This window comes from Protopterus annectens, chromosome 15.part0 (genome assembly GCF_019279795.1).
Source record: "Protopterus annectens isolate FY-2018-M chromosome 15.part0, PAN1.0, whole genome shotgun sequence".
Lineage (NCBI taxonomy): Eukaryota > Metazoa > Chordata > Ceratodontiformes > Protopteridae > Protopterus > Protopterus annectens.
This window is the reverse complement of record NC_056749.1, coordinates 148,834,788-148,854,178: the sequence shown is the minus strand read 5'-3', so window position 1 is coordinate 148,854,178 and position 19,391 is coordinate 148,834,788.

Below are 19,391 nucleotides of genomic sequence, written 5' to 3'. Positions count from 1 at the left end.
ACGTATCAAGGGAACTCTTTATTTTCAAAGACTCCTGGTCTTTTTTGGAAGCAGTAAACAACCAGGTCTTTCACCCTGATTTCAACTTTGCCACAATTGACGTCAAAGATTTGTATACCGTCATCCCACGTGATGTGGGTATTGAATGGCTCGAGTTTCTATTAGTAAAAATAGGAGGACCTGCATCTGAAATCAGCCTAATAACAGAACTGTTGGACATAATTTTGTCCAACAATTTCTGCTTGTTCAATGGCCAGTTTTATTTACAGAACAGTGGGGTAGCAATGGGGTCACCAGCGGGGGACAGTTTTGCTAACCTAGTAATGGCCTTTTTGGGAGGACCAATTTGTGCATAACACCATAAACAAATTTAAGGGTGAGATTCATTACTATACACGATTTTTGGACGATATGTTTTTTGATCTTTAAGGGAGAAGAAAGTATGTTTAAGGAATTTATGACATATTGCAACAACACAATGGATTTTCTGATATTTACTCACATATTTCATACTGAAAGAATAGCTTTTCTTGATGTTGAACTAAGGAAGGATAATGCCAACAAACAGTATTTAGCCAAAATACATTGGAAGGACACTTATTGTAATTCCTTCCTCCATTACAGTAGTGCCCACCCCCAACATCCAAAAAGGTCCGTAGTAAAGGGACAACTGGAAAGGGCCACAAAAATGTGTATTATGGTTATTGACTTTGAGGAGGAGTGTAGATTGCTATTGCAAATGTTCACAAACAGAGGATACCCTGTAAACATGTTGAACAACCTATTTGAGGAAGTTCAAAATAAAAGGACAAATGGCCATTTTAAAGCCATTTCAGATAACAGCAATCAGGGGATGAGTATTGATGATAGGGTACCTGTTGGAGGTGAAAGTAACCTAAGGGTCAATTATAGGTACGCCTTCATTACTACGTTTAGTTCAGATGGTGAAAACATTAGACATATTTTGCAAAAGAATTAGAATATTTTCCAAATAGACAAAGAATTTACTAAATTTCGACTTGCACCAAATGTAGTTTACAAGAGGGGGATTAATTTGGAAAACCTCTTGGGACTGAGACCCCCAAAGAAGATACGTATTCCAGGTATGTAAAAATGCAATGCCTGCTCTTATTGCAGGTTTATGCAAACAGGTAACCGATTTAACATCTTGGATGAAAAATTCACTTGTAAGGGCAGATTTAATTGCAATTCCGCTATGGTTGTTTACCTTGCTTCCTGCCAGTCTTGTACGGATTCTTACATCGGCAAGACTGAGTGTAAAATAAAGGGAAAGAGTGTATGAGCATATTTACCACATTAGGAAAGCCAAAACAGACAATGCTCTTGCAAGACATGTGGTAGAAAACCCTGGTCATTCCTTCACATTCAGGGTGATCGACCAAATTGAATTTGATATTAGTGGTGGTCCATTAGGCTTAAAACTTGAGGTGAAGGAGCTGTTTTGGCAGCTTAGAACCAGGGCCTATGTGACACCAGGGTTGAATGACATATGCTCTTTGGCATGTGTCTTGAAACTGAGGAGTTTAAAAAGTTACTCAGGTGAATAGACACATAATTTGGGGCTTTCTTTGTGTTTGTTATATACACATAACCCCCCCTTATACACAAGTATATGCATTTATGACATTCAGCTGGAATTTATTCAGGTTGATTAGTGACATGTAACAATTTTTATGTACACAATAACTAATATTGTTTTTTTGCTGTTTTTGCTGGCTTTTTCATGTATATTTATCTATTCTTTGTATATGTACATATGAGTTTGAGTATTAGGTCAATAGGAAAGTGTATATACATTTTTTACACAATTGTTTATACAACTTTTAGGCACAAGTGTTTTAGAAATGAGAATTGTGTCAGGTGACTGAACATGTGACTATAAATCTGGTTTTAAATATGGCTACCATTCTTTTAACCAATGTCTGATGAAGTTGAGTGTAAGAATACTTGAGGAAGGCACTAACCATAAAAGTTTAAGAATTACTGTTGCCTGCCTATTTTTTTATTTTTCAAATATAAACTAGGTTTTGTTGTTTTTATTTTTGCACTTCCTCAGATGCTTGTTTTTTTTTCAAACAGATCAACGTTTCTTGACCTATATACTCTTTTTCAAAAATCTGTTGTAGTAATGAACACAAATTTTTATCTGAAGCTTCTGACAGTTTTTCTTGTGGAAGTATTTTTCTTTCTTCCAATTTCTCTATTAATTGTTTTGTATATCTTGTGTCTGGAAATTCAGGGCTTTTTACATAATAGTAACAATACTTCATTTCTTTCTCATCCTCCGTAGGCCACACTATCTTCTTTACGGATCTTCTTTGGTCAATCAGTTTTTGTGATTTTTGCAGACTGCTATATTTTTCTACAACAGGGAGACCATCCTCCCCCTGGGCCTGGCCCCATACTAGGAATGTTTCTATATTTTGAGAATTCTGCACTGTCATTTTTTCCAGTCCTAGCACCAGTGTACCTATCAGGATTGGGCACTGTGCTATTCTGGATCTTGTGCACCCAGCTATCATATTTTTTGTTTTTGACTTACTTCTGTCCATGATATATGCTATATAAATGCAGTCTATATATCAGTGTCGCCTTGGTGAGATTTTGTGAAAAACAGGGTCCACTTCACAAAGGTACTCACCAAGACTTGAGGATTAATTCAATTTCAGAACTACTACTCTACTTTGCTTGCTGAATTTTCATCACTCCATTAGCTTTTTTCCTGTATGACAGCCTAAATGTTCCCCAAAATATGCAGACTCCTTGTATTCTAATTATCATATCTCTCCATCGCTGCTTTCTTAATTGTTCATTCCCAGACTTTATCCCTTAGATGTCTATCTCTTCTTCATTGAAGTCAATGCTCCGTAATTCTCCTGTAAAACCCTAATCCTTTACTTTTTTCTTCATTAATAGTCAATTTATTTATTTATTTATTTTATTTTACATTTGTTGATCCAAACATCTTCAGTTCTTTCTATAGCTGTTTTCATCCATTTTGTATTCTTAGCATTAAATTGTCTGCATACCTAAACATAACTGGAATCATAATTGCTTCTGGTGTCTGATATCTAGCTTTTTCCAATAGAAAATTGATCTCTGTGACCACTGCATTCATAATGAATGCAAATAAGAGTCTGCGGGTTGAACATCTTTGTTTAATACTACTTCTTAGACTTAGTTTCACTTATCCATCCATTGACTTCTAATCTTACTTTGTTTTTCATGTAAACTAACTTCATAATATTTATGATTTTATTGCTTATATTATATTCCTCTAAAATTTCCCACATTTTTTTGTCTTGAACTTTGTTGACAGCTTTATTTACTTCTCATATTAATATTTTTAATTCTGTTCTGTTTATGTCATCTAGCAATCCCCTTATTAATATTAGTATTTCTTGATTTCTTTTACTTCTAGTTCCAAACATTGTCTCAGATAATAGTTTATTAACCTTATTTTCTCTACTTTTTTGTGTTATTTTCATGAAAATCTTATAATCTGTATTATTTAGTACTAATGGTGTCCAATTTTTATATTTGTTTTTCTCCCTTATATTCTCTTCCTCTAAAATGTTCCACAATGCTTTGTGTTGAACTTTGTCAAAAGCTTTATTTACTTCTACTATTAATATTTTAAATTCTGTTCTTCTGTTTATATCATCTACCAATCCCCTTATTAATATTAATAGTTTTTGATTCCCTTTACATGTAGTTCCAAAGATTGTCTCAGATAATAGTTTATTGATTTTATTTTCTATACTTTTTTCTGTTATTTTCATGAAAATCTTCTAAAATGTATTATTTAGTACTAATGATCATCAATTTTTATATCTGTTGTTTTCTCCCTTTTCCACATGAATTTCATTGCCCTAAACATATCTTTTCGTCATTTATACCATTTTCAAACCACTCATTCATAACATCTACAAAATATTTTTTGCCTATCTTGCATATTTTTGTACATTATGTATTTGGATCCCATCTGTTCCTGTAGCTGATTCTACATTTACTCTTAAGTATGTTTTCTAATTCTATTATTGTAATCTTTTTGTCTATCTTTATATTGTCTTCTTTAGTTAACTTGCTTAATTCCATCTATCTTTTAAAGTAATGACACATTAAAAATGTCTCTACTATATATTCTTTGTTTTCATAATTTCTTCTTGTGTATTTACTATGCCATCTTTTTCATCTTTAATTATGTCATTATTCTTGTATTTTCTTTAACCATTTTACTTAGGTATGGTTCTATTTCTTTGCATACAAAATACTTTGCTTAAACTGTTTTTAATATTTTCTTGTTTCATTTCACACAGCTTTCTTTCTTTTTCTATAAACTCTTCCCTATTACTTGCTATGATTCTGAATAGTTGATTACTAATTCCCTTATATACATCAAAGTCTTCTCAATTTTTGCCAATTTAATACTTATTTTCTGTATTTTTCTTGCACATTGATCCACCAACTCATCCAGTCTTTAGAAAATTCTCTCATTCCTATATGATCTTGACATAATTGTAGCATTATATCCTTTGACTGTTCATCCAATTCTGATTCATTCATTCTTTTTTCCTTTACCTATTTTATATAATTCCTTGTTTCTTGTATTTTTTTCCATATGGCTAAATGGTCAGAAAATCCTGTGTTTTTACATCCTTGATATGGTATAATCAAAGTGTCTGAAACTATAAAATATTCAATTTTAGTTCTTAAATTGCTTCTATTGTATGTCCACTTCTTATTTTCCCATAAATACATTTTGTTATATTTAAACATAAATAGAATTACTTTACCATCTGCTCCTTCTTCACGTCTGTGTCTTAAATCCCAATTAAAGTCCCCATTATAATTACTTACATGTTTAAATTTACATGATCCCTTATTTTTAAACATACTTTCCCTTTGTTTCTGTAAGTTATATGCATAAAGTGCAATTATTATATAAAATTAATTTTTATACCTTATGTCTAATATTATTATTTTTTCCAATAAGTGCTATTGTATAATCTAAAATATTTATCCATTCTTTACATTGGAAGACTATACCATAGCATTATTCACTACCTAAATTCCAAATTACTTTGCCTTTCCATAATCTATTTGTTCTCTATCTTTGTCTATTGCTATTGTAATATATATTAGTGCTATGACATCCGTATCTAATGTTATACACCATTCTAACACTCCTAGCCTGTGATGAATATTCTTCATGTTGTTGACATTAATGGCTAGGATTTTCACTATAGTGAATGAATTCTGTTTTCATCCTTTTCCTTTTTTGTTTTCTCTTGTAGATACATTTTTGAACTTGCATTTTCTGTCTTTTACCTATAGATCCTCTTTTGCTTCCCACTTTTACCCATTTATTTTCTCCTTTATCACTTGTATTGCTTATTTCTTCTTCCTCATTTGTCTCCATCTTTTACATCATTCATATTCGGGCTTGCATGACATTTTCTTCTCCGGTTCCTGTGCTAATATTGTTTCTTGTGTACGTCTCTCTCATTCTATGTAATCCATCCAAGAATGATCTATCTTTTCACATTTTGTACACTTTAATTCACATTTCTTTGCTTCATGACTCCTTTTTCCACATATAAAACATTTTCTTTTATCACAATTACTAATTAAGTGATCATCCTTGCCATATAGAAACACACACATTGGATTGTCCCACTATCTCACCATGCCTTTGTTTCCATTAATATTAATTATATTCAGTAAATGTACATTTTTTTTCATCTTGCATTTTCAATATTACACCACATTCCCAAGCCCCAGACCATAAGCCTCTATTACTATATATTTTCATTACATGTATAACATCTCCACATAAAGCCTTTAAAATTTGTTTTAATTCAACTCTTTCAAATTTAGTTTGAAACTGCACAAACAATTTGTTTTGGCTTCTCTATAAAAAGCTTGTATCACACATGTTCCAAGGATAAATGTATTTTCTTTTATCCTACTGTTCTAAAAACTTTTCCATATGTTGAGCCTCTTCAAAAAATGTATCCTTATAAATAGAAATAAAGGCATAAATAGAAATAAAGGCTCTTAAGTTTCTGGGTTCTATACCCAGTGGTAAAACAATGCTGTCCTATACCAAATACCTGCCTAATTCCTTGCCTGCCTTACTGCTTTTCTTCTCTCAATTTTTTCTTTTAATTGCTGCCTTTTTTCCTTCTTTTCTCTCTCCTTCTCTCACTGTCTGTACATGCAGTCTCTTTTCTTTTTTTTCTCCTGTGAATTTTCATTCTCCTGAATTCTGTCCATTATCTGTTGAAAACAGATTACTTTGAAATGATACCCTGAATCCAGCACCGTGCTATTTTCCACCTGTTTCTTCTCTCCTCTCATATTGTCCACACATGGCTGCTATTCTCATCCTTCCTCATTTCTTCCAGATCCTTCTCCACTATACTAGCTACCACAGCTACTCTATTAACAACACTTTCATCCTCCATAGCAATCACTGTGCTGTCCTTCTCCTCCATACTTCTTCCTTCTCCAACCTGCCTTCATGCTTTGAAGGGAAGACAGGAAGTGCCACAATGAATTAGATCCCCATATGATCCCTCATATGAAGAGTATTTTTTATAGCATCACTCAATCCATCAACTTCTTTTTAAGTAACCCTCCCAACCTTTTACCCACAACCAAAACTATATTTTTCAAATATTTTTATTGTCCATTTTCCATTGCATTCGATCTCATTAAGTCTCTCATTCCATATCATCCATATTGCATTATTTATTATTTTATTTATTTTACAATTGTTTACCGGGAGAGTTTGACTGGGGATAAAACCCTTTTTCAGAGGAGGCCTGGGGAGAAAAGCTCCATTGTTAGTAAACTATTTTGTTAGTCGACAGAACATTATATAACACAATAAAGAAAAAAAATTGTAGCAGACATTCATAATAGTAAAAAGACTAGAACAGAATAAATTGGTCAAGTTGGAGACAAGGCCAATAGTCTTGTATAACAATGCTTCTAGAAGACAGTTCTTACAGTAGTAGCAGGTAGTGACATTGTATACAATAAGAGTGCAATTACGATACTTAGTCTTATATGCAGGTAGCATAGCAAACTGAAGACTTAAATTCTGGTAGATATTAACAGTGAGAAAGAAAAAAAACAACATAAGGTAGTCATATGGCTTAAATTCAATACTCATTACATATGCAATTAAAATTTTAAAATCAGCTAGTTCCATGGTTTGGGCTACCCTTGCCCAGTACATTTACAAGTCCAGGAATTGGTGAGGTTGGCTTTAATGTGATGCTTAAAGTTATTTAAGCTAGTTATAGTTCTAATTTCAAGTGGTAAGGCATTCCACCGTTTAGCAATGTAGTAGGAGTATAGAGAATCACCTGAGCTATTCTTACTCCTGGTTACTTTAATTAGAGTTTTATTAGTGGATCTCTGTGGACAGGTACTTATATGACGATTGACAAGGCCTTGTAGATCTGGTGTTTTATCGGGTTTATAGTACATTTGGTGGGCAGTAGAGAGTTGTGTGGGAATGAGTTGGTGGGGTAGTTCTAACCAAGATAGTTTTCTTAGGGCCTTACAATGATGGGTTCTAGGAGGACAGCTATTGGCAAATTTGGCTTTCCTGTTATAGCAGCTTGCTTAGGTCTGATTTGGAGAGTTTGGTAAGGATGGGTGAGGCATATAGTAAAGTTGACAGAAGATGAGATCTGGCTGTGGTTATTCTGAAGTTTGTGGTTAGGTAGTTTTTGAATCTGTATAAGGTACTTATTTTCTTGTGTACCTTTTTGCAGTCTGGGCAATGTGTAAGTCAAACTTCATATTTTGATCAATAACACCAAGAAGTTGGGTGGATGGTACTGGTTCAATCAAAGTGTTATTACCGGATGTGATGTTGAAGTAAGTGGATTGGGTTTTGAATTAAGTGGAGTGGAAGAGCATGAGTTTATTTTTTTTGGGGTTCGGGCAGCTGCCAACCATGATTCGATAGCACTGAAGGATGTTTGGGTTAAGTTCTGTAGTTCAGGTAGAGTTGGGCCAGAACATATGACAGTGGAGTCGTCTGCATACTGTATAAGGATGGCTATATCTCTGTCCATTTCCTTCTCTTTTCTTGAGTTGTTGTTCCATAATAACCATATTCTATCATGTCCATATTTAATATTTCAAATTTCAAGTAATCTTTAATCATATCATGTTTATATACTGCTTTCCATAACTCTTGAATTCTTTCACATTTAAAAAAATGTTCTGTAATTTCAAACTCAGTACTTATTACATATTCTTTCCTGTTTACTTTTGTATGCCATATTTGCTTTTACTGGTAATTTACCTATGGACAACCTCCACAAAAAAGTCATTACATTCTGTAAATCTTTTATAATTTGTATATCTCATCATCATTTTTTTGTTTTTCTTACTTATTTCTAACTCTTTCCATGGATCAAAAAAAATGGAAAGTTTTCATAATATTAACATACTTTTTTGTTCTTGTCTATTACATTATACCAAAAAGTAACAAGCCAACAAGATGGATAATTCCCAATAAGGTCCTGACAAGATGCAGTAGCATAAGTAACACTTTAATACAAAAACAAAAAATGGTCAAGTGTTGTTCTTCCAAAAAGGAACTTATTCAGAACTATTTTACATAATAAAACTACCATTTAAATAGCATTTAAAATTATCATGTGACTTGTTCACTCAATGTTTCCTTAAAGAAACAGTAACATTACACTAAATACATCATAAAATAATTGCTCTTTTCTTTACAACAGGCTAATGATATATATTCATTAGTACCAGGCAAAGTTGTTGCATTCAACCTTAGTTGCCATTTAAGTTCACATTCCTCAACCCTATTCTCCCAAAAGCTGCCCTTGTCATCCCTTTTAATTTTTTCCAAAATGCCAAATAGGAATTTTGAATCATAACCACTGTATGTGGTATGCTTATATAAAGCATTGTTCTCATCTTTGTTTTTAATGGCATACAAGTGCTCATATATACATTGACGTAAACTCCTAACAGTTTTCCCAATATAAAAATCATTATATTTGGAGCAAGTTGCAATGTATACAAGACCAGAACTGCCACAATTTCCTGTGTCCAAACTAATACATTGTTCCGGGTTACTATAGACACTGTTTTGTTTTGTAAGATGTAACTACAGCAATTACATCTCCCACATTTTTTAGTTCCATTAATCATTTCGCTGTTCACATTTGTGGGATATTCAAAATAGTTTTTCAAATTCTGCCCTGTTTTATACACAAAAGTAGGATTTGGACCTAAACTGTCAAGTGTTGCAGCACTACTTCTAAACATTACCCAATTTTTTGTTATTAAAAAAAAAAAGTTAGTAACCTAGTTAGACCAACCCAGTTAACAAAAAGTAAGTAAGAGCCAACCCAATGAGCATAACTGAAGGGAAGCAAATGTAAATGTGTTTTTTTTTCCCTTTCTAGGGTGTCAGACTACCTATATGGGAAGCATGCCCCCAACCACTGAACATATATATATATATATATATATATATATATATATATATATATATATATATATATATATATATAGATAAAATAATATCCGGTGCTTTTGTCAAACGATTGTTTTGTCAATATCTGTTTAGTTGACAGAATTTTGTTGAATAAACATATGGCCAACAAGTGTTGACAGGCATGCAAGAATGGATGATTCCTGTGGATGGGTATTCTCCCCAAGAAATGTACAATTTTGGCGTTAGTACATATATTTGCATGAAATGAAGTTGTTGTTCAGTGCATGTTTAATAGTGTGTCAGTGTGGGAAGTGATGACAATTTTGTGTCAATGTTGTGTATGTCGGCATTTGATTTGTTTGGTATATTTGAATAGACCAATGTAAAACACATACCAGTTCCACAGCTATACCCATATTTAAAAAATAGAAATCTGTAAATTCAAATGAATCACTAGTTGAATACACTTTAAAATGTCACTAGTGGTAATTTTAGATTTTAGCAGTCAGGGAATTCAACTTCAGTGAGATGAAGTTAGAGAAGTTCCTGAACATTTTTTTGGGGGGTGGTTGAAGGGCTGTTAGAGTGCATTAAGTTTATCATAATTAGAAGAGAGAACGTGCATAAAAAGGAGGACAAATTTAAGCTGTGTATATATTACAATGAAATGTTTTTTAGATGAGTAGAAAAGTATGACTCAGATGCTAAATGTATGCCACTTAAGGGTACTGTGGACTGTTTGCAACAGATCTATATGTAGTCTTGGGAGAAACTTAAAAAAATGTATGAGTAATTTTATTAAGCAGATAGGTTCACTTTACATTCAGTCCCTTTTACAGAAGCAATTAGGGAGCAATGTCTGGTTAAGTGACTTGCTCAAGGTCACATAGTAGGCAAATGTGATGAATCTGCTGAAATTCAAAAAAGCTAAAAGTAGAGTCCCAGAAATTGATGAATGAAAGATTAAAGGGAAAGAAGTGCTTTTGATGAAAATATGGTCATGGAAGTGACAGAGATAGAAAATTATAAATTATCATGTATTAAATTTGTACAGTAGTTTAATTAATGTAGTAAGGTGAACCGCACGGGTCTTTATCACTTCATCAAATGGCTAGTCACTGAATAGCCATTCATTGAACAGCTATTTAGTGAAGCCACTCTGCATCAAATCTCAAAGTTTAAGTAGGGCAAACAAGCAGTTGTCCAACTGAGTGGCCGCAAAAAAAAAATAAATAAATAAATAAATAATATTAATACCTGACAAGGTGGGGAGCTATGCTCCTCACATCCCCTAAACTAAATATATCAACTCCAAAATTGCAATACAGTGGGGGAAAAGGGCAATTCTAGATGGTGGCCAACTGCGTGCTTTGCCCTAGTTAAAACTCGCCATTCTATGAAAAGTAACTTTATTAAATAGGTGTTTAATGATTGGTTGAATAGCCATTTGATGAAATAATAAAGACCTGAACCACACACGATACAGTAGAATAAATATAGTGAAAATGATGATTCTATCACATATACTACATTTGCTTAAGCATCTAGCATATAGAAAGGAGGTCCTTATGCTTAAAAGGTTCTAGGATAAAACATTTGGGGACACAACAGGCCTAAAATAATTAAGCAGAGGATCAATGGTCTATGTCTGAAGTACAAAGAGTGACTGCATGCCTTAGCTAAGGTCCTATGCAGTGGACGCAATTGTAGAGCATTCATAGAGAAGGAAAGAAAAGGATGTAAATAGTAAATTACTTAGCAAACGTTAAAAAGACAGGGAGCCTATCTATTAGGAAGATGGGATACTTTGTGGATGGAAAGCAGATAAACACAGGGCAAAGGGCAGATGTCATAAAAGTGTGGACTGCTATGGGAACACAGTAAAAAGTGGTGATAAATGATTGGAGGGAAGGCGGGAGGAAGGTAAATTACCTTTAGGGACTTAGCTGTATGTATGATTAGAATATTATAGGATTACAGAAATGTTATAAAATAAGAGGGTCAAAAGTGCTATCAGGAGTTGGAGGAACAGAATTAATAATGAAGATAGAATGCAGCAGAGAAGGTAAGGGTTGGAAGGAGGTTTTTACTTTCTCTTCAACATTCAAAGCTGCAGGATTTATGTGTATCTATGTATGTATTTGTCTCTCTATTTTGATTACCCATATATCCAGCTAGGATAAGATGTAGCGGGTCTAAATTAGAACACCGAACTTTCAAAATTTTGAGTGTTCTAATATCAAATCCTATTAATCGAAAATTTAAAACATCGAACATACAGAACAGTGAATTTTTTCCTAGGGAAAAAATTTGCTGTTCCAAAACACATACACACAACACAAGCACACCAAGCAAACAGCAATCCACACAGATACACCTAAACTCTTATACCTAACCCTACACTAAACTATACATACACCACTAACTATCCACTTACCTTAACCCAAACCCTAACCCTAACGTCCTTCACTATTGCACAGTCACCTCACCCGCGCCCTAACCCTCACGTCCACACAATTGTACACTTACCTGAACCCGACCCGTAACTTTCCACCACAGTGCTGAAAATACTGAAGCAACAGAAATGGACAACCAAATTCTTTCCCTAGCAAAAAATTTGGTTTTCTGTTTCTTCGATATTTTCAGCGTTCGCTGAAAACAGGTCGATATTAGAACACTCAAAATTTTGAAAGTTCGGTGTTCTAATATAGACCTGATGTAGCTATATTCCCCTTCACATGGTCGACATTTCATAAAGTTGAATATGGTCGAGACCATATGATCGACTTTTGAAATGTCGACCATGTGGAATGAGCATCTCCGTACAGTATGGAATGGAAAGATTTCCATCTTTGTCACTGTTGTGCGATCTAGGAGTTGGTATATTTAAGTTCTGGGGGTGTGGGGGGCATAGCCACCCACATGGGTTGGTTTCATGTGGTTCAGTTTCATGTTTTGTCATGGTGTGTCTGAGTTCCGCTGCACCTATATGCTTTTACATGAGTGTTTCTGCGCTGTATTACTGCCACTGTGTTTATGTGCCATAAATCAGTTAGAAGACCCATATGTGGCCCTCTCTTGTCATTTTCCCGAGTTACTCAATCTGCACATTGACCATCCCTCCTTCCCAGTAATCATCAGATGTATTGTAACACCAGCATTACTAACACCAATCTCATTTTTTTCTGCCTTTATCCCCAACATTTATGGCACATTTGCAATTTTAGACTATTACACAAGATATCAACCACAATTAATATCATGCTAACATATGGCCACATAATATATGGAAAATGTTAGTGTGGTCAGGTGGCACCAATGTCTCTCAGTGAGAAAGTAGTGCACTCCAAGTCAGACTGCCATCCAGTCACAAGTGGAGTCCAACAGGGATCGGTCCTGGTCCCACTACTGTTTGGCATCTACTTCTCAGAAGTCCAGGCCAACTTGTAGGGACTCTGGCTGACTAAGTTCACAGATGACTGCAAGCTGGGAGCTATTATTAACTGCCCAAGTAATGCAGACATCCTACATAAAGGCCTCACTGACACCAATGACTGATGTTAAAACCATGGCCTTAAGCTTAATGCCAACAAATGCATCATCATCCCCTTTGGTAAAAACTCAGTTCCCACTAATTACCACATTGATGGAGCCCACTGAAGGCATTATAAGAGATTTGGGGACACAGGTTGATAGCAACCTCTCCTTCGACCACCACATTGCCACTGTGGTCAGAAAGTCCTTCTATGTGGCACATCTCATTACCACGGGTTTTGCATCCAGGAAGAAAGAGGTCATCATGTATCTCTACTCTTCCCTCATTAGACCATTCATAGAGTATACTTCCCCATTTGGCATGTACCTCACTAGACACCTGCAACAGCTGGAGAGGTTACAAAAGTGCCTCATGAAGAAGATCCTAGGCCTTAAACACATGTCCTACATGGACAGACTAAAAAAACTCCAGCTATTCTCTGTTTCATATCGTCTACTAAGAGGTGATCTCTGCTTGACTTACAAAGTCATGTAGAAATGCTACATCTAAAGAAATCCCAATCCCTCTGCACCACATGCTCCAGAGACCTCAAGCTCATTACCACAATCAACAGAACATGCTGGTGGGACAGGTTCATAACCCAGAGACTGCCCATGCTCTAGGACAGATTTCCCATACATGTCAAGCAGAGCACCTCAGTGGCCCTCTTCAAGAGAAATCTTGATGAGTGGATGGGAAATAAAAAGTTCACCCCGGGGATCACTCCAGTGGCTCTGCTCGATAGAGGCACTGGAAATTAATGTCGGGCGGCACAATGCCTGGGCACTTCTATGGGCTAGGCTTGTAAAAGCTCCAGGGCCATTAGCCTAATACACACCTATGAACCTATGAATACAGTCTGTACACCATCTTTGCCATGTGAGCCACACATGCATATATACCAGGTCAGGGAGCTCAAATAGTGTTGAATCTCTGTCTGGCAGTGCATTGTACAACAGTTTGGCTTGCCTGTTTGTCTACAGGTTCTTCTTGCATAGGGACTTCATAAAGCACCAGCTTGAATGATATGATGGCACATTTAAAACACTGAGGGCAGGTGTCTCCTGACAAGGGTATTATCTGATACCCCAGGCAAAAAGCTCTGCAGGCCAGTGGTGAAGCTTTACTGGAATTACTTGATGCCGCTCTGAGGTGCTTCACAAGTGGGAAGCAGAGGTTCAGGAGATGAAGCCAAAGAAGTACCTCAAGTATTTTTGGTTTACTTTAATATTCCAGTTTGTTATTGATTGTTCAATAACGCTTAACAGAAGGGCTTTCTTTGTGTTACAGATTCTTAGCAGCATCAATTTAATATTGCTGGTTGCTACAAAGTTAGGAACACCTTACCAGGTAGGAGGGTATTTTTGTCTTCCAAAGCCCTGTAGTGTATAACTCCAGTGCTGCTTGTGTTATATCTGTATTGTCTCATCATCTTCTTATTTTGTGTCCCATATGCAGGTATGAGTGAAGCAGTGAAGGTGCATGACCACATACACCTAAGACTCCTGCAGCTGTTGCTTGGTCACTGCCTCTCTGGAAAGTGAAGAAAACTCTTACACTGAAGTTAGATAGGCTGTCACTTGGTATGGTATGAAGGACAGAGAATGTTGCTTAATAAATCGTCAGCTGCTAAATGTCTATCAGGAACAATGCAAAGCACTGCAATAACCCACAACATATCCATCATGATGTTACCCTTTCTTCTAGTGTCACTGCCCTTGCCTTGTTCATTACGAAACCATCCCTATCTGCGTACCCTTTTTCTGTAAGTGTCCATGCACAGTCCATTTCCACAATCTGCATATGGATGCAGTTTGAAATATCAACATTTCAGAACGCTGACATGGAAATTATAAAGACAAAAATGTCACCTCTCTGAAATGTCAGAAAACATTTAAACACTATAAACACTATATTTTTGCAGGGGGAAATTGCCCTGCACCCCCCACACTCCATGCCAAAGTATATATACCAACTCCAAGACTACACTACAATGCAGAAAAGTGAATTCCCTGATTCCCACTATATCACAGTCTCAGTTGCAGTACACTTCCTGGAGTACTCTGTGTTCATAGTTTCAGAATCTACATTTTCATTTGCATGTTGACATTCTGAAGTGTAGATGTTCTAAGCTGGAACCCTGCATGTACACCATCCCTTCCTATGTGTGCCTGTGTTCTGTTTTCGTCCATCTGTATTTGCAACATGCCCCTTCTGTCAACCACCCAAAGCTTTGCAATCATTATCTTTCTTTTCCCTCATTCTATTTTAGTTGCAACAATGAAATCTGTCCCAACAGAAAGAAATATATACCCTGCTTTGTCTGAGTCACTTGTGCCTTATTGCTTAACATCGTGTTTTCCCTTCTGATGTTTTGTCCTCCTTTCCCATTTTTCTTTTTGCTTCTTTTTCTTCCGATTTCTCTGATCAGCAGATTAAGCACTCTGTTATGCATAACCATATCGGTGCTTCTCTTTTGAGGTATGCATTGTTAGGCCACCCTAGCAGTGACTTTATACCACTCTGGTGATTCTAGCATTGTTTAGAGCCACTCATAATGCTTTGAGCACATAAGCATGACTTTTCCTATGATGTATGCACAGTATGGTAATGTTGCAATCTCCTGCTATAGAGCTACACCACCTGTTAATGCTAACCAGTATTTTATGCTGTTTTGCTTGGTAAGATGATACTGTCCCTAGACTGCTACCTCCATTAACAGATTTCAGCCACTTTGTGCAACAAGCTGCAACAAGCTTCCTTTGTTTTAGTCTAAGTATTTTATTTTTATTTTATTTATATTTGCTTACTGGAGTAGTTCACTGATCAATATTGACCGATATACACTGTAATGAATGTGCACAGTTCAAAGTACAATATATACATTAGTTTCTCATTGGGTCATTCTTCAGTGAATTTTGAGAGAGGAGAAACATTAGATGGTTTGTCTTTTGTTGAAGAAGGAGTATATGGCTTGGATGAAGTGCTTTCTGAGTTACATTCTGAATTTGGAATACGTGTTGATTTCCTTAATGCTGACGGGAAAAGCTTGCCAAAGAGTAGGTGCCTGAGAGGAGAAAGCATGTGAACTGCTGTGGAGTTAGAGCAGAATCACAAGCCTATCATTAGTATGACTCAAAGGATAACCATAACTAATTTAGACAGAGTGTCAGAAATGCATAGGACTTTCTAGTAAATGAAATAAAAGGAAGGTAAATCGGAAGTAATGCCTTACGAAGAACCTATACAGAGTAAAAGTAATGTAAAATATTTAAGTACAGTGTCTGTTCAGTTGAGTGCTGGTGTGTGTGAGTATGTGTGTGCATGCATGAGAATCCATGTGTCTGTCTGTCTTTCTCTCAATTGTAGTTATCACTTTTACTTGTAACATGAAGCTATATTATATCATTCTAACATTAAATGCCTAGCAAGCTTCAAAAGATGATAAAAATGCATATTTTATTGAAGAAGGATTAAAATGTATTGAAAAATAATCAGAAATGTTACCTAATGATTTTTTTATATATTATTTTGAAACTAAAAGGCCTATTTGTCCTTGTTTTGCGTGTACAGTAGCCTGTTTGATGTCTTAATAAAATGCAAATGTCCCCTAATTAAGCAGACCGTGTCTTAGGCTGCTACAGAGGATGACCTTATTTGTGTACTGCAAATAGAAGAAAGCAGTGATGCATGACAAACTAAATTCAGATTTCATAACCAAAAGATGTTATTCTAAGTGATAAACACATGAATGTAAGTAAGCAGTTTGAAATGCTAAACAGCAGTCTCATAAATATTAAAGAACTGGATAGCGATTCTGTATGAAGTATTTGGAATCTAATCCTTGTGAAATTGAGGAGAATGACAACCATGTAATTCAAGGCAACAAAAACGAATATCTTCAAATTGTACAACAGCATCTTTCCATAAAGATTCGGAAAGGCATCTAAAGCAGTGGATTTGAGTGAACAGCAAAATAATATACAACAAACATAAGGGAACTTTGAAAAAAGTATGCTTATTCAAAAATTTGATTGAAAATCCTAGACAGAAACTGTAGATTTTGGGTTGAATTTATTACAGACAGTGGTGATAATTTATGAATTATACAAATCATGGAAAAAAAATGTATCATAATTGAGCTACATGAATATGCACAGAAAGAACATATATTTGTGCTAAGTTAGAAAAACAGATTATTCAAAATCATATCATCCTGTATCATTCACGCAGGATGTGAGGGGGGGGTATGCTATTTTTGTGCCTTCTGATTTTTATAGTTTATAGCTTTGTGAGCTACATTTTTTAAAAAGTGAAGGTAAGAGAAATGTAATTCTGTTAGCAGCAATTTGAAACATGGATTGCATTTTACTTAACAGAGGACAATGTAAGAAACTTATTTTTCCTAGCCATTATAACAAAAATGAGCACCACTAAGCTTGTTGTTATAGTTCCTCTCTGCAGGGATGCACCCCCATTAACTGAAGCTTTAGCAAGATGAAACAGACCAGATGAAAGTTCAAAAAGAGATAAAGCACACAAAAAAAAACACTTTCTTTTTAGGAAGTCAATCATCTCTGATCTCCTTTATAGAAATTACTAACTACTTGATTGCATAAACATAAAGAAGACTCTGAATCACTCTGGGAGTACTAACATACCAATGCACCAGGAAGTTATCTCAATGGAAAGCACTGACTTGAATTGCAGCTTCTGGTAGGTTATGCAAGGATTTGAAAACCTGTGCATTTTTTCATTCAGCAAATAAGGAATCTTTTTGCTGTATGATACAATGCTACTCCCAGTGAACTAAATATATATAACCCCATAGCACTGAGGACATCTGCATAGCATAATGTTTTGGTAAAAATGTAAACTGAAAAGCTCCCCAATCAGTGTTATCCCTCAACTCACTACTGCCTAGTGACGCCTCCTGGCTTTCTTTAGTTACTTCCTTCTGATGCCTCTAGGTGCCAAATACTGCTTGCTCATAGTTGCATTAATATCTGAAAACCATGGTATTTCCAAGTTATCAGCAGATTTTGCCTTAAAGCTCACATGATGGCAAATATAACTATTCATTATTCAACGTCCTTCTATTTCATCTAAAGAGATGATTTTGAAAATTGTGTATTTTTACTTGCATTTTAATAGTTCTAAATAACTGAGCAATCAAGTCACACAGGCTTAAACTCGTATTAAAGTTCTCAGCTGTATGAATAAAATCCTGCTGACAGTATGTGTGCTGTGTGAATGCTTACTGAGCTATTCTAAGCTATTTATACAACACTACAAAATGAATATTCACTGCCTTTATTTTGGCTTTTAAAATCCAGTTTAAGATGTGGAACTGAAAGAATACCACCACTATAAAGATGACTACATGCTCAACAGTTTGCCATTTACAGTTTTTTAGCAACACTCATCCTTCAAGAGCTAGGAACCTCTATATAAACTATGAAGTGACAACTTCATTTTTGTAAAAGGTTCAGGCCGCACCCACCTGGAGTTAACATTCTAAACTCAAAAGAGTTAAACTGGAAAGAATGAGTGAAAAGGCAAACTGCCCTTCTTATTGGATAGCAGGTTGAAGTCAAATGCAATAATTTATTCATACCCCTCATGTTCTGATTATCTAAGCCATTATACTGTGGCTGTTCAGTCTGCATGTGCATATACAGCAATTATTGTACTACATTTGTGTAGGATACAAGAATATGGAAAAGTAATTTTCTGCACAAGCACCTATGGTAGGGTTGCCACCTTTTTAAATGGCCAAAGTGGGACATTTTTGGTACAAACAACAGATTTTACAGGCCGACACATACCCACGGTCAGTACAAAGGATAAAATGTAACTTTATTTCCTAAATAAAAGCTTATTCTTGTAGCATTTTAGTTGCTTATTCTGTTTCTTATAACATTTAGGTATTTTAGATACAGAATAACTGTTTTATGGAACTATTACATAAAATATAGGAAATAATTTTGTCCTAAAATCTCAGGACATTTGCCATTTTTACAGTTTTTTTGTCAGGACACAACTACCCAAAGAGGGACTGTCCCTCGCAAAGTGGGACAGGTGGTAACCCTAACCTATAGTGATATATTTCTTGTTCATAGCAATGGTATGCATAGCATTTAAGAAAAATTCAGCATGTAAATGAAAGCAATATGTAAAGTAAGATGACATGGTTTATAAACCAACCTGATGGTTTAATTTGATATATGACAGTGTAGTCTAAGAACTATATTACTTCCAACACATTACTTCTGATGGAAAAGGGTTACAGCCTTTTAATCTAAACAAGTGCCATAAATAAAAAGGATAGACACA